The 14507-nt window shown below is 43.6% G+C and overlaps 1 protein-coding gene across 2 annotated transcripts in view; it reads left to right on the forward strand.

Moving 5' to 3' along the window:
• Window positions 1–14142: 14142 nt before the first annotated feature.
• Window positions 14143–14507, forward strand: part of KLF12 (Kruppel like factor 12) — a 259481-nt gene continuing 259116 nt past the window's right edge. The window contains exon 1 of one of the 2 annotated variants that reach the window (XM_030476576.1): window positions 14143–14502. The gene's annotated coding sequence lies outside the window, so the exon portion shown is untranslated. The remainder of the gene's footprint in view (window positions 14503–14507) is intronic. The other variant, XM_030476582.2, reaches the window with a different exon arrangement.

Below are 14507 nucleotides of genomic sequence, written 5' to 3' on the forward strand. Positions count from 1 at the left end.
TTTGATATATAGTTTCTGAGAAAAAAAGGAGACTGCTCAGTTCTGAAATAGGCCCTGGAGACATTCAGGTATTATTTAATAGGAAGGGAGTTTATCCTGGAACAGACCACAGTGCATGAGAGTGACTGAGCAGGATGAAAGACTCCAACTGCAGAAGCACAAGGTGGTATCTATCACTCCAACCTTTTCATTTCCCAGCCAGACAAATGGCTGAATCTTGTAATTTAAATGCAGATTATCTGTCCCAGCAGGAGTGCCTGAACATCCTGGAACCAGAGTCACGTTTCAGGAGGGGTGTCAGTGGCTGGTTTGTGCTCCATCATATCAAAATATTTCGTTCTCTGACAAATTTGAATATTTTTCGTGCTTTTAAATGATGGGTGTTCCTTCTACAGGTGCTTTTTACTCTTTTAAGGGGAAAAGCATTCATGCTTGTTTTTCTGTGCTACCTGAAAGCTAGTTTGTCTCCTATTTACACAGGAGGAATGAATCTCCCCATTTACGGTTCCGGGATGGCTGAACTTCTGTGTTTGGCACCAAGGCCTGGGATGGAGCTGCAGTGTACAATGCACAGTGCTGAGCTGTACGCCAAGGGCCTTTTGATGCAGACATGTCATTTAGTCATGTAAATATAGGGGTTTCATTGAAAATCAAAGTCAGGGGGTATAAGGGTATAGATATATAGATATATAGGTATTAGACATGCAATTTTTTGCCAGATTTTTTTCAGAAGCAGGCATTAGTAGCTACACATACACCTTTCAAAATTATATTGGCACTTGGACAAAATCCATGTACCTAAATCCCAGAGATCCAGACTGCCTACTCTCCAGCACTGTCTAACCAGTAGATGTTTACTTTCCAGAAACATCCTGATTTGCTGTCAAATCCCTCAGTGAAAAGTTTTGAGCTGTCTCAGATGCAGGCCAGTGTCAGGTAATGCCCCATGTCTTTCACCTAAGATCTGCCATGCTCCAGACTGACCAGACAAGATGCGTGACCTCTTCTGAAATTCCCTTAAGCTACTGGACTCAGTTTTCAGAGTCTTTCGTGTTAACCATCTCACCTTGGAAATAGGGCAGGTTTTGAACTGTCTGGGGTTTAGGCCGTGCTTAAATCACAGTGCTGGGGAAATTCGTGGAGGGAGTAAGTGCTGCTGCTGCTTAAGCCACTGTGTGGGTTGCACAGGAAAAGTTGCACGGACAGAAAAAGAGCGGAGAAGAGAAAGCCTGTAGCAGCAGCTGTAACAGAGGGGTGATAGAAAGGAATGAGGTGGACAATGCAGACATGGTGCAATAATTGCTCTCAGGGGAGGTACAGATGCTACAGGTGGCACGAAACACTGTGAAGCTCATATAGAAAGACATACGCATCCCCAAAGGCACAGTAACAGTATGGCTCGGTGGGTACTTGTTCTCAAATCACATCCATGCCAGTAACCAGGGCACAGGACTAAACACTAGAGTGAGATTAGCCACATGTTGTCAGGGGTAAGGCCATATCAGGTCTAGTATTGGCGTCCAAAATTCAGTTGTGGCCATGGCAAGGACTAGGAAGTCCCAGCTGCTAGGAGTCATCTCCCAGGTGAAGGAGAAATGCCTTAAAAAGGCTACTTTTTAGACTGAAAGTGGGCAGCATATTACAATGCCAGACCCAGGAGAAGTGACTGGATGATGCAGACTGACAGAATGGAATTCAATCCAAGTGCTGTAGAGGAAACCACACTACACAGCTGATCCTAATAATCTCTGTATTATTAACTGGTGATCAGAGGAGACAGACAGAAACACACTCTGAGCATACCTTGATGGAATACCATTACCTTGTATGTCCAAACAATGCAACCTTTGTTTTAGCTCATGGGCAATGAAATAATTAATTTAGATAGAACTGAATCAAATGGGACATATCCCAGCATAAGAAACATTCAAACTACAGTAAATTTATGTGCAGGGTAAAAGATACATCCCTCAGGTAGGTTATTACTACATTTATTGTCTAGACAAGTATGTGTGGTGCTGTGAAGGGCAACTGCATGTGTAAAAAATTTACATCCCTAAGAGTTACACAGAAAAGAACTGACACACTGAGAAGCCCATTAAAACTTATTTCCAAAAGCTGCTGTGATGTCTGTGTAAGGGTTTTTTGATTCTTCTCCTATTGCATGCTTGAAGAGCTAAATCCTTCCTAAAAACTTGCACGCAGGCTGATTAATGAGCAAAACTGGAGGCAAAAGTGAGAAAGGACAAGGCAGGCTTTTTTTTTTTTGCCTTTTTTTTTGGCATTACTGTTCTTCCTACTGAATCTCTAGCAAAATGTACTCGATAGGTTAGGAATGAAGCAGTGTTTCCACATTTCTTGATGCTCATTAGGAACTGGTAGGAGAGCGAGCGGATCAACATTTGACAGCCTTCTTTCACAAGCATAATCTTAAAATCTCTGTGTTTTAGAGAGAGATTTTGATGTGCTCATTCTCCAAACCCCTGGCTTTTAGGTTTGTCTTTGCATGTTTCAGTTTCAAATCCCAACCAAGAAAATCATCACCTTCTATGCCTTGTAGGCGTTGATCCTTTGAAAATCTGATCTAATGAATTCTGCCTTTTGCCTCTCACCTAAATAAACAGTCTGAAAAAAACCCCACAACAAACTAATGCCATCAACAACACGAACAAATATCCTGTCTGTGAGCACAATTAGTAAGCGAATGGCCTTAGTAGTGTTTAGCCTGCAGACACCGGTGGAACTCCACAGCCATAGATTCTAATTAAGGGATTGACTTTTCAAGAAAGATTAAAATAACAAAATGCATTTAGCTTTGCTAAACAATGACAGGGAGGGAACAGGAGAACCCTCGACAACAATAGGAAGATTGTAAACACCAACAATGGACAAGAGCTGTTTAAAGGAAGAGAAAAAACACTTTCTTAGGCACGAGGAATAATAAGGAATATTTGATGTGTAAATAGAATAAGTTTAATGTCGATTATTGGTATTCCTAGTGTATTACAGCTTTTGAATGAACACAGGGATGTTACTTGTCAAGGAAAGATTTATTCATGACCAAGGAAAATGGAAAGGCTCTGATTACTTTATTACCACTACTTTCATGTGAACAGGGAGAGGCTGTACCACTGTATAGCCCCTCATAATGTAAATGCTTGCATCAGGTCTGCTTCCTAGGCAGCTGTTTTAGAGATGTTCACCAGAAATAACATTTGCAGAACTGCAAACCCACTTCACCCTTCAAAGGAGTGGTGGTGGAGCTGCTACCTTGCTACTGCAGAGAGAGGGGAGGACTAATAAGGAAAGCAGCAGAGGCCGTACAGCAGTGTGCAGGTGGTTTTGACACAGCATCTAGGGGCAGGAGGTTTTCTGTTTCCAGCATGAACTTGAGCAGATCCTTGGCTCCAACATCAGGATTGCTTTGTCAGGTCTCTAACCAGCTTGGTGGAGAAGAAAGAAATAAAGCTCAAGTCTTTGTAGCTGCTATTCAACCCTGCTGTAGGGATTTCTCCTACTTGCTTCGGAGAAAGACACATTTTGGGGTTAGAACAGCTCCAAAGCCTCTAAGAAAACATAGCTTTTCACTCATGTTTAAAAAGCCAAACTCCACATTGTTAAGCATTTCCAGGTTATCAAGATTCAGGCTTAGCCACAAGTCTAGTTGCAGTAAATGCCAATACTAAAAACTCTCATTTAAAACACTGTAGTGTAACCCATCATGTTTTCTGGGTCTTGATAGTAGAAGTGTGTGCTACTATTGCTGAGAGAACTAGGGTCTCCAAATTAACCTGGACTGTGTCCTTTAAAGCTCTTGTAGAAAAGCGTAACTTCTACTGAAGCCTCAGTATCCAGCGATGGATCTGGGGCCAATACAGACTTCTGGGTGTCTAGTGTCAGAGGTGAATCCAGCAACGCTCTGAGATTGCCTTCTTCCTTGGTCACCTGGGAACAGTTTCTAGTGATCCCGCAGAGTGCTTCTTTCCAAACAGAAAAGTAATCACTGTTGCCCCTCCCTATTAACATTAAATGCTCCCCTCTTCTTCCGGCACGTGGCCTTGCCAGGCGACCACCTTCCCTCCTTTCCACAATGTGGACAGAGCTGGGGATGTGTACTATTTAATGACATTGTAATATGGTGTTTTTATCAACATTTCCCAGCAGTTATTCAAACAGAAGAAAGATAACTGGGGATTATTTCTTTTTTATTCCACTGCAGAGGATGCTGTAGTGTAGCACTACAGCATTTACCATGCAATTGTGATGGCATGTGATGGCAATGTTTCCAAATAGTCTGTCTCACAACAAAAGGTCAGCAAGTAACCACTCAGACAGACACAATGACAGACTTCCTTTCTAGCTGACATGCAATCTTCCCAGAAAATGAAGACAGAGATTACCGAGTATGCTTGTAAAACATAGAATGAGAGGTGTGTGTACAAAACCAATTAAGGAAAGAATTGCTTTTTGCTGCTTTTTGCTGGTGCACTCTTTTGGAAATTAACCTCCATATACTAATTAACCTCTGGATGACTTTATGTAAATTAGATGGCATTCTTTGCATTATTGCTGTGGTAGTGCAAGTGATTTAAAGTGATATAAACTGCTTTAAAGGTAGCCAACAAAGTTTTTTTCCGATGTATTACACTATAAAGATGTTGGAATGATCAGGTTCTCTTGGAATGTCAAGTGGATGAGGAGAAGGAGGAGAAAAGGTGAAGTGATCTGAAAGATACTGGGAAGACACACAGAATTCATGGGCTGCATCCTCAGCTTGATAAACACACCCAGGACCACTAACTCAATGTAGATGTTTCGAAGTGATGTCATCTCAGGACCTGGTCTCGAACATTGAAAATAGATATTAAGACTGTTAACTGAAGTCCTAGAGCCCTTGGAGATCTCAGAGGAGTAATTTCAGTTGTAATTTCTCAGGAGTACTTTCAGGAGTACTGAGGATTACTCAGGAGTGCTTTCAGATACTCAGGAGTAATTTCAGTAGATCACAGAGTATCATTTAGGAAGCCAGGTCACTGGCTTCCCTTATGATGGATGGCTTGCTGTGCAGTTAGTTTTCCTGTGTGTCTTGAGACATCAGGGACAGAGTCCAGTGAGGAAATTTAACTAAGCAAACAGTGGCCAGATTGATAAAGATCTGTTGTTACACCTTCTAACACTGCAGAGCAGAACTACCCTCGGTGACCTGGTGTTAACCACAAAAGCCTAAAGCACTTGGTACAGCAAAGACATAAGGAGTGACAAAACCAGTGTCAAAAGAGCTGGAGTCCATTGCTGAAGCAAAGTGTGCTCCTGCTGCTCACTGAAGTGTTTGGCATGACAGAGATATCTGTTAATGTCAGTAAAATTTAGAAACCTGTTTTAGGATGAGATAAGTCAGACCCTAAATGTGAATATCATTTAGTAGGGAGGGTGCAAGGGTGGTTGGTCCTGATGTAAATGCCTACAGTCCACAGTTAGTCAGCAATACCCCAGTCCCTCAGGCAAGCACAGCTAATATAAGGAGTGGTGCTGGGAGATGAGAAAGATACATCTCCTAGGCACCTGCTGTGTAATATTATTGTTAATAATAATACATACATTATACATTAAAATGTGCTTATTGCATATTATTACATATCATATATGTATTCTTGTCGGGGTACTGATGCACTGTTTAGAAAAAAAAGGGGGAGCTGATTCAACTCCTGGAAAAGATGGCTGAGGTGCTCAGCTTGAGAGAGTACCAGGCTGTGATTCCCAGCTCCATAAAGCTACTGCTTTGCAACCCATGTTTAAGCTCCTTAAGTGCTGAGACGGGGAAATTCACCTACATAACTGATTTCAGTGGTTCTTCTTGGTTAGTTTAAGAGGTTTCCAGCACAGTACTCTGACTGTGGTGAATCCCAGGCCCCTGGTTCTCCCTGTGACATACACAGAATGGGTATTTCACACCACATGGTATGAATTCAGCAGTAGGAGACTACAAGCGATGTACAGTGGAACTCAGAGGATTGTCATGTGGTCTGTGGATGTAAAGCCAGGTGTCTAGAAGTTAAGCACAGTAGCAGCTAGTCTGTAAGCTCACAATTTTTCCCAGAATTAACCTGTCATCTGTGAAATGCTCAAACACTTGGAACCAGATCAAACAGCTACCTGCCTCACTGTCTGTGTGGAGCAGTGGATAGTCAGGCTGAGAGATTTACTCCAAGGCAGTCCAGGGAGAAAAAAGGACAATTTGAGAGAAATATTAAGGGAAAACTATATCATCAATTATATCATAATGGCATTTGGCAACTTTGCATGCTGCTATTAGATGGGGGAGCTCATAAAAAAGAGGAATGGAGGTCCCTAATTCTGGGGCTGTGATATGGTGATGCTTTGCCACCACCAGGTTTTCCAGGTTCAGCATAACTTTGAATTGCTACAAAAGACTTACCAAAGACATGGTGGCATAGGAGGGGCGCTCCTAATATAATGCTTTAAAAATGAAAAGAAAGCTTGTTCAGAGAAAAAAAATGCGTCAAACGAAGGAAAAGGACGGAGCTGCCTTTTCTCTCTACCCCACGACTGGCCTCATGCTCCGGTGTGTTTCCATGGAAGCTGTTGCTGTCACTGCATGGCTCATGCTGGAGTGTCACATTGGATGGGAGCCAGCTCAACAAGAAAAATAAAGTGAGTTTTTAAGAGGTAATGTGGTAAATGTTCTTCTCAGTCTGGCTACCAATATGTGCTGTCTAGCCTGAGGCGCGCAGCACATATGGGTGAAGCTACTGAAGTTTGGTACTTTTAACTTTTAGAATCACTTTTTATAAAATCAAAGGAGACACATTAGACTAATTGAGGAAAAAAAAAAGATAGAAAAGATAGGTAAGGCAAGGCAAGGCAAGGCTGAACGATCTGATCTCAACAGACTGCCACTGCCCATTTCTCAGTTCATATTCTGGGGCTTACAGGCTTTTCCACATACCGGGGGATTTTCCCTGCTCTTAGGCTCCGGCAGAGCAGGCAGCTGTTCACAGCAGCAGATGGCCAGGTAGCAAAGCGCCCTGACCATGCTGAGGGTGCCCAGGCAGGTGATGGTGGCCAGCGCAGCAGCAGATGCTGGCATCTGCGCCACCTGCCTGGGGCAGTTGTAATGGTAGCCCTGCCCTCCCGCTCCCCTGGCAGCTGCTGGGGTAGGCAGCCTGGCTCCAGTTCGTCCCTCCTTTGTGGAAATGCAGTTTTACCTTCACTGCTCTGGTGCTAGCTGCTCTGCAGATAATTTGACCAGCCCGTGGTGGGGGGCTGTGCTAGAAAGGGCAACTTTTAAAGCAAAATAGAGGTGATGTCTGCTCTTTGAAATCTGCTCCTCTCTCACTTATGGTCTTCCAAGACACTTCAGTAGTCATGTTGTGGTGTGCCCCTGCGCTTCTGGGAGAGCATCACAACCTCCTCCTCTTTTTCCCATCTGTCAGCTCAGTAGTGACAATGGGGCAGACTGGAGTTTCTTTCAGCTCATTCGATTTCTATGGGTAGCATTTGCCAAGTGCTCAACCATTTGTAAAAATCATGTCATCAGTTGTCATTAGAAAGAGAATTGATAACTAGTATTTCTGAGCTTTGCAGTCACTCGAATTAATTCTCTCAGTTTAAAAAAAATCCCCAAACCACACAAACAAGCCCAGACATTAAATAAGCAATTGCTACAATATGATGATTAAGTTCTTCAGCTGTTAGATTGATACCCAGTGGCACAACTATGGTTAATAATCTGTCAAATTCTCCATTAAAAAAACAACTCTAACTCATTAAAAAAAGATAATGTACTCATCTGAAATGTGATACGTACAACTAAGTCCAGATGAAGCCTCTTAATGCTTGTAAGCCATCAACCTTTCGCAACCAGAAAGCAGACAATCCAGAAATCTCCATGAACATGGCTATGTCCACGGTGCACGAAATAACAGAAGTGTTGAAAAGAACCATTTCAAATGTGTCTCATTTCCAATCCGATTCTGAATCTTTTCCATTCTTGTGAGCGGGTAGGTATGTCATGTCTTGAATCCAACACATTCTGGTACTGGAAAAGCCAAGTTGCGTGGCCCTGAAATCAAAACAGAAGTTATCATGGTGAGTGCCTTAGTAACACAGGAAAGCATCTGTAGGACAGGATGGAAGATGGGAAAGGATGAATGCCGTCTGAGTAGAGAAAAAGCATCTAAGTGCTTATTTATTTGGAGATTGATACTGTTGTAATTTATTTACCACCTCCATGGAGAACAATGAACTTGGCTGAATTAAAAACAACTGGGTGAAAACCCAGAATTTCTTGAAAATATCTGATATACCTAAAACCTGTCAAGGAAAGTGTGAAAGATTGCTATGATGATATCTGCAAAGAATACACCCCAGGTGTTTCTGGCTGCCTACTAGGTACGAAATCAGATCCATGCCCAGCTGAACATGTTCCTTTGCTAACCTGCCTGCAGAACATTTCTCAGTCTCAATGCACAAACGCCGACCACTTCTGAAACCTTTCTTCTGGCTTTGAAACTGCTCCTCCAAGTCTTTCATGTGCAGAACTTCTTTTGTAGCCTACGAAACCCATGCACAGGGAACAAATCAGGTATCACCAATTTTACAAGGACACAGTGGAGGGCAAAATAACCAGAAACCACAGAGACCATGACAAAGCGGAAGTTACAGGGAAAACTTGGAAAGATTGTCCCACACCATCTCTCTAGATTTCCAATGGAGATGGAGTAGCTTTAACGTTCATATGAGAACACAGCACACCTCTCTCTTTATAAAGCACTGTTTAAGAGATCCCTATTTTTTTTTGCTTCCTAAACAACCAAACACCACAATGTGAGGAGCTGAGATAATGGAATTGAACATGGAGCTTAGACCAATGTAAGAAATTTTCTCAGGGTGATGTTTAGGTCCATAAATACAGCTATAAACTCCAGAGTTTTGAAATGAAAATCCAGAGCAACCTATTCCATTCCTGGGCATCAAACTGACACAGTGTCTATAACCAGGAAGTGTTCTCCTCCTTTTCTTTTTCTTACAAAAAACATTAGCCAAACATTGGAGAGATGTAAAAACCCAAAGCTCCTTCTTTCCCAAAACATGTTCCTCAATGATTTCCTACTCCCTACTATCTTTTGCTGATGTTGGAGTATACTAAGTAAGGAACTGTCCCTTCTGTTCTTCTGCCTCTTAAATAAGATCACAACCCTTTAAGGGCTCTTACTAAAAGAAGGCAAGTTTAAAATTAAGTAAAAAGTAGTGCATGATCTCAATCAAAGGTAACAGAAAGGGCGCAGAGCTTTCAGATCAAGGGAGTGAAGCATTAATACTGTGTGGCCTCACTTTCCCAGAATATGTGTCTTGGCAACATTGCTAGTCTAAATCTGGCAAATTGAGTATTTTGACCTCTGTCCCTGGAGAAAAACAGTCACCTATTATATCAGATTATAATTTTCCTCTTTTGTGCAGCGTAACTGAACTATTCTCCACTAGTTAGTGTGTACACTAACACTGCCACTCATGCACTGAGCTAGGTTGTTTTTCTTGGCTTTTTTTTAAGGAGAGTGGGCTGAAGGGAAGATGATTTCCTGATCTAAGAATGAACTGTCTAAGAATGAACAATTGGTTTATATGGAGTACAGAAAAGTACTTAAGTGGTGTACAAAAGCTCTGATTTTCATACCCAAGGAGTATTACTGCTGACGGTTGAGTGAGTCACATGAAATAGCGTTACTTGTTAGTTGTACTTCCACATTTCAGATTGACCAGTTTGGTTAATGGCCACCTAGAAGTTGGCTATAAACCCTAGCGTTCGATGGCAGAATGCCGTGCACGTTGAAATACTTTAGAAGTAGATTCAAAGAAACAGAAGCTGACATCCCTGCCCAAAAAAAGTCTGCAACTTTATGCTTGGTGGCAGCTGACGGATAAAGGGGCAAGGCCCACGTATTCATGTTGAGCTTAACAGCAGTTGCAGTGGAGAAGGAGCGGAGGAAGCGCTTGGCAGATGATCACAGGCTGGACTGCAAGACAGTAACCATACCTAAAAGGCTGCATCTGCTGATGTGGTCAATTCCTTGGCAAAGAAAACCCGTTTATTTGCCTGTATCCAAAAGGGAAGGCTTGTGAAAGGAACTGGTAACACAATCCCTCAACTGCAGGTATTTGAACTGATTATCTGTCAACCTAAAGGTTTCCCTAAGTTCAGCAAATGAACACATTCTGTCTTCTAAAATATATCAAGTACTTTGTTAAAGCTTTTGTCTAACCATGCATCCCAAACAGAAAATGCATTTAGTTTTTTGTTTGGATAGTGAGGTTGACTTTATTTGAGTTAGAAAATTGATACGAGCTGAAACGGAATAAACAATAGATAACTTAAGAGTGATTTTTTTATAACTGGTGTTAATTTCAATGACAAACTTCTGATATTCAGTACATCACTGATTTATTTCAGATGTATTTTTATGTGTTGCATTGTTAAAATATGCTATTGATTTTCTGTTTTCTTTTGTTCTGAGGTTCCAGTGTGCTTTCTGCTGGTGATGCCATTTGCCATTTTGAAAAATGATTGATTCGTTATGATTAAACTAAAAAAAAAACCCAAAAAAAACCACCAAGCAAAAGTTAAAGGTAAAAGTTGCTAAATTGCTTTCATGAGTATTACTTGTTTGTTGCTGGACGAGGATCCAAGACAAAATGCAAACAGGACAATGGATATTGGGGAAGAATGGTGAAGAAAATTCTGTATCAGTGGAGGAAAAATATAGGAGAGGTAAGAGGCTGAGGAACTATGAGTAGATTTTATGGGACCTTCCTTTTGGTGAGTTTGAGGAAACTCCATCAGGGGAAGAACACCTCTAAGAAGACTGGAGAGAGGCATCTGTGACTGTGAGTGACAAGACTCAATACAAGCGAGTCAGTAGTACTGCTCTGCAGGCAGTATGGTACAAGTGGAGGATTAGGGAAAAAGTTAAAATATGCATGTAAACACACTTGTCAAGCTTATGAAAAAGTTAAGTAACCAAAAATGTTCTGTGGGCCGATTTGTTCTCCTGGCTTCCAAAAGTATGGGTTTTCTATTTTTAGAATTGAGTTTGGCAATACACTGTTAAGGTTCTTGTTTCAAAATTTAAGACTGTGTTTCTGAAAACATGGCATGCTGAAGACTCTTGCTCATTTAATAGGAAATGTGATTAGTTTCTTTTCTCAAGAAAAAAAATCAAGAAAAAAGACAGCTTTCTAAATCTTTAGAAATACCAAATGTTTTCAAAGTGTTTCTGTGTTAAATTGTAAGCCAGAACATTTTCAAATAGACACTGTATGCTCAGCTTTGTTAAGCTAGATGAGAATGGAAACAGAGGGGTCAGGTGTATGCAGTGAGCCAAGATGGTGATTTAGTAGGACAGGTTTTCCACAAAAGCATGTGATTAAGAGCTACATTTCTCTATAAATCTATGATATATATCAAATACTAATGTGTAATATACCTACTTCTGTATCAATCTATTGATATATAATCATGTAATGCATTTCTCCTGTGAATGCAGCTACATATTTTTTGCTTTAGATACTGCCCTGCAAATTCATGCATATGGGTAATAGTTCTTAGCAGCAGGCAACAGACCACGTAAACAGCCAACATAGCACGTAATGAAGCTCACAGAGAGCAAATTTTATCACCAAATGCCAGTCAGCCAACCCCTCTTCAAGATGATTTCCTTAGATATATTAGATAAGTGAATATTTCTAAGTAAATATGACAAAATAAATATCGATGTTTTTAAATATTTTATCTGAAATTCAATGGAAATGAGCTTCGTCTGCTTCTCAGGGCACGGAAACATGTGTAACAGGGTGTTTCTCTGTTCCTCACCTTATCGCACCGTCTACATGCAATCTTCTTCCCGCTATCACTATTCATTTTTCCTGTGCCAAGTATTCATTAATCCTGTAACCTCAGCAGGTAGAAATCAGTTTTCCTCTGCAGAACACTCAGTGCTGGGAAATCCTTGCTCCCTGTTCCAAGTGGTAAAGAAGACTGAATGTTAATACTCATGGGTTTTTTTATTGATAAATCTGAATATAAGCTATGCATCTGTCCAGGGCACGTTTCCAGTGGTGTTCTATGGTAGCCTGCTTCCCTTATGGGATTGTGTATTTTATCTTTTAAAACAAGCGTTACAATCTTAACTTTTGACTTGGGTAAAATCTCCCGAAATCTAATGAATCACATATGTAACTCAGGGCGAGTTGTTGGAACTGGTTCTGTATCTGAAGTAATAATATGAGGAAATAAATTGCTTGAGTCACTAGGCTGTATTTTAACTTGGTGCTCACTTTTCTCCAAAGGAAATGATCACACTAGAGGCAAAATTATAATACTAAATTGTACCTAACCCCCTTTATAGCTTGTGAAGACATATATTTATATAGACTGCGAAGCAGACTTCTGTTTATAACCATTTTAACACTTCTTATTTGGTACTCTGTCTTTTCTTTTTTTTAACTCTGTGGAAATAGAGGTAAGATGCAGGGACAAATAGTGAGGGGGTTGTTACCTAAACAGTTTATGCTGAAAGGCAGCAGAGGACCAGTTACAGGGAGAACACACGAAGAGATGCAGAGATGTATTTCAGGCAGTTGGCATGAAATCCTCTAAGGGAACAAACATTGGTTCTGGTTCTTCTGGCTTCCTTGGTAAATACTGTGTAGAGCAGCAAACATTAGTTTGTATTTACTGAAAGTAATAGCGTTTTAGCAGTAATTATTTACTCCAGCTCAGCCTGGCTTTCTGTGTAAACAGACAAGCTACACAGGCTTTTACAAACACACTCACACAACGGGCCAACCCACTAGACAAGGGATGCCTCTTTTTGCATTTTATTTACCAAATTATTGTTACGAGTGGGATCCTCTGGAGCTGCTGAGCTGAGCTTGAATCTGAGCAGGAGCAGGGCTGTGGATTCATTAAGAACTTGCCATTTTCTACCTGCTGTGACCATGGGGTCCAGCACGGCACCTTTTCTATTCACCAGGCTATTAGGCCACCTTAAATGGAACCCTGTTCCCCCAGATATTGTCCAGAAACCATCTCAGCAGCCAGGGCTGGCTAAAGTTCACCTGCAGTCTGGCCAGAGTGTTTACTTCATACAACACGAACCACAAAGCAGGCGGCAGAAAACAGCCATATCAGCTTTACATTAACAAAAGGCTCTCGGAGGCAAGGAAATCCCTAGGTAACCTGACAGGCCAGATTAATAGCCTTGACACTGGTCAGGAGTGGGCCAGGATCTTTCCACCGAAGTATTTCACTGTATAAACACATATATGTAAGAATGCTTTTAAGGAGAGATCTGCTTAAACACTGATTCTCAGGATTTATGTTTTTGTTTCCTAAGGTTTTTAAAGTTCTTTCAAAACATCAATGCAATAAAAGAGTTTAGGTTTTAAGCAAACTTAAAGATTTTGGAGCCTCTTTCTCTGTACGTTGTTATAAAGCCTTTACAACTCACTATCTGCAGCCTTACGTGTTGAAAACCTTCCCGTAAGGCAAGTTCTCCCTTTGCGGAGGCGCTGCCCGCTCTCGGGCGCTGACCCCCATGCAAAACCCACCTCACGTACTTCTGTGAACAAAAAACAGACCACAGCCAGCCAGGAGCTCTGCGGACCCGGCCCCTGCCAGCCCCCGCAGGTAGCCGGGTGGGCCGGGCCAGCCGCGATCCCCCGCGCCCCGCCTGCTCCGTGCCTCAACCTCCGCGTGTCCCGCCCCGCGGCTCCCCTCAGCCTCCACATCGCCCGCCCTGTGTGTCGTCTCCCTCGGGGCTCTCCTCACTGTCGCGACCGCCATGTCCCCTCGGGGCTCTTCTCAGCACCACCCCCGCCTTGTCCCCTCGGGGATCCCCTCAGCACCCCAACTGCCCCGTTCCCCCCGCTCTCCCCCTCGTCCCGCCCGCCCTTAACCTGCCCCCTCCGGCTCGGCTCGGCCCTGCCCGGCCCCGCCCGCCCGCGGCGCTCCCCCGCTCCGGGCCTCCCCTCGGCGCCCCCCCGCCCCTGCCGCCGGCCCCGCCCGGCCCCTCCCCGCTGCCCTGCCCCCCGCCGCCGGGCTGGCCCGGGGCCGGGCCCGGGGCCGGGTCGGTGTCCGGGCGGGGGGCGGTGCGGCCGGGCGTTCCCGTCCCCACCCCCCGGGGCGGGGCAGGGCGGGCGGCGCACCGGGTGCCGGGGGCGCGGCCCCTCCCTCCCTCCCTCCCTCCCCCCGCCCGGCTGCCGGTGGGGGCGGGGACGCGCCGCATGCCAGCGACGCCACCGGCGCCCGCCGCGGCCGGAGCAGGGGCCGGGAGCTGGGGAGGGGGACGCCGGTCCGGACCGGGCCCTTTGTCTGAAGCGACCGGTGGGGTGTCTCGGCGGCGGCCCCACCGTGAGGCGAGGCGAGGCGGCGCCGGGAGCCCCCACCCCCGGCCCAGCCTGGCCCCGGCTCATCATGTGACGCGGGTAAG

The sequence above is a fragment of the Strigops habroptila genome, chromosome 2 (assembly GCF_004027225.2).
Source record: "Strigops habroptila isolate Jane chromosome 2, bStrHab1.2.pri, whole genome shotgun sequence".
In the NCBI taxonomy this organism is placed as follows: domain Eukaryota; kingdom Metazoa; phylum Chordata; class Aves; order Psittaciformes; family Psittacidae; genus Strigops; species Strigops habroptila.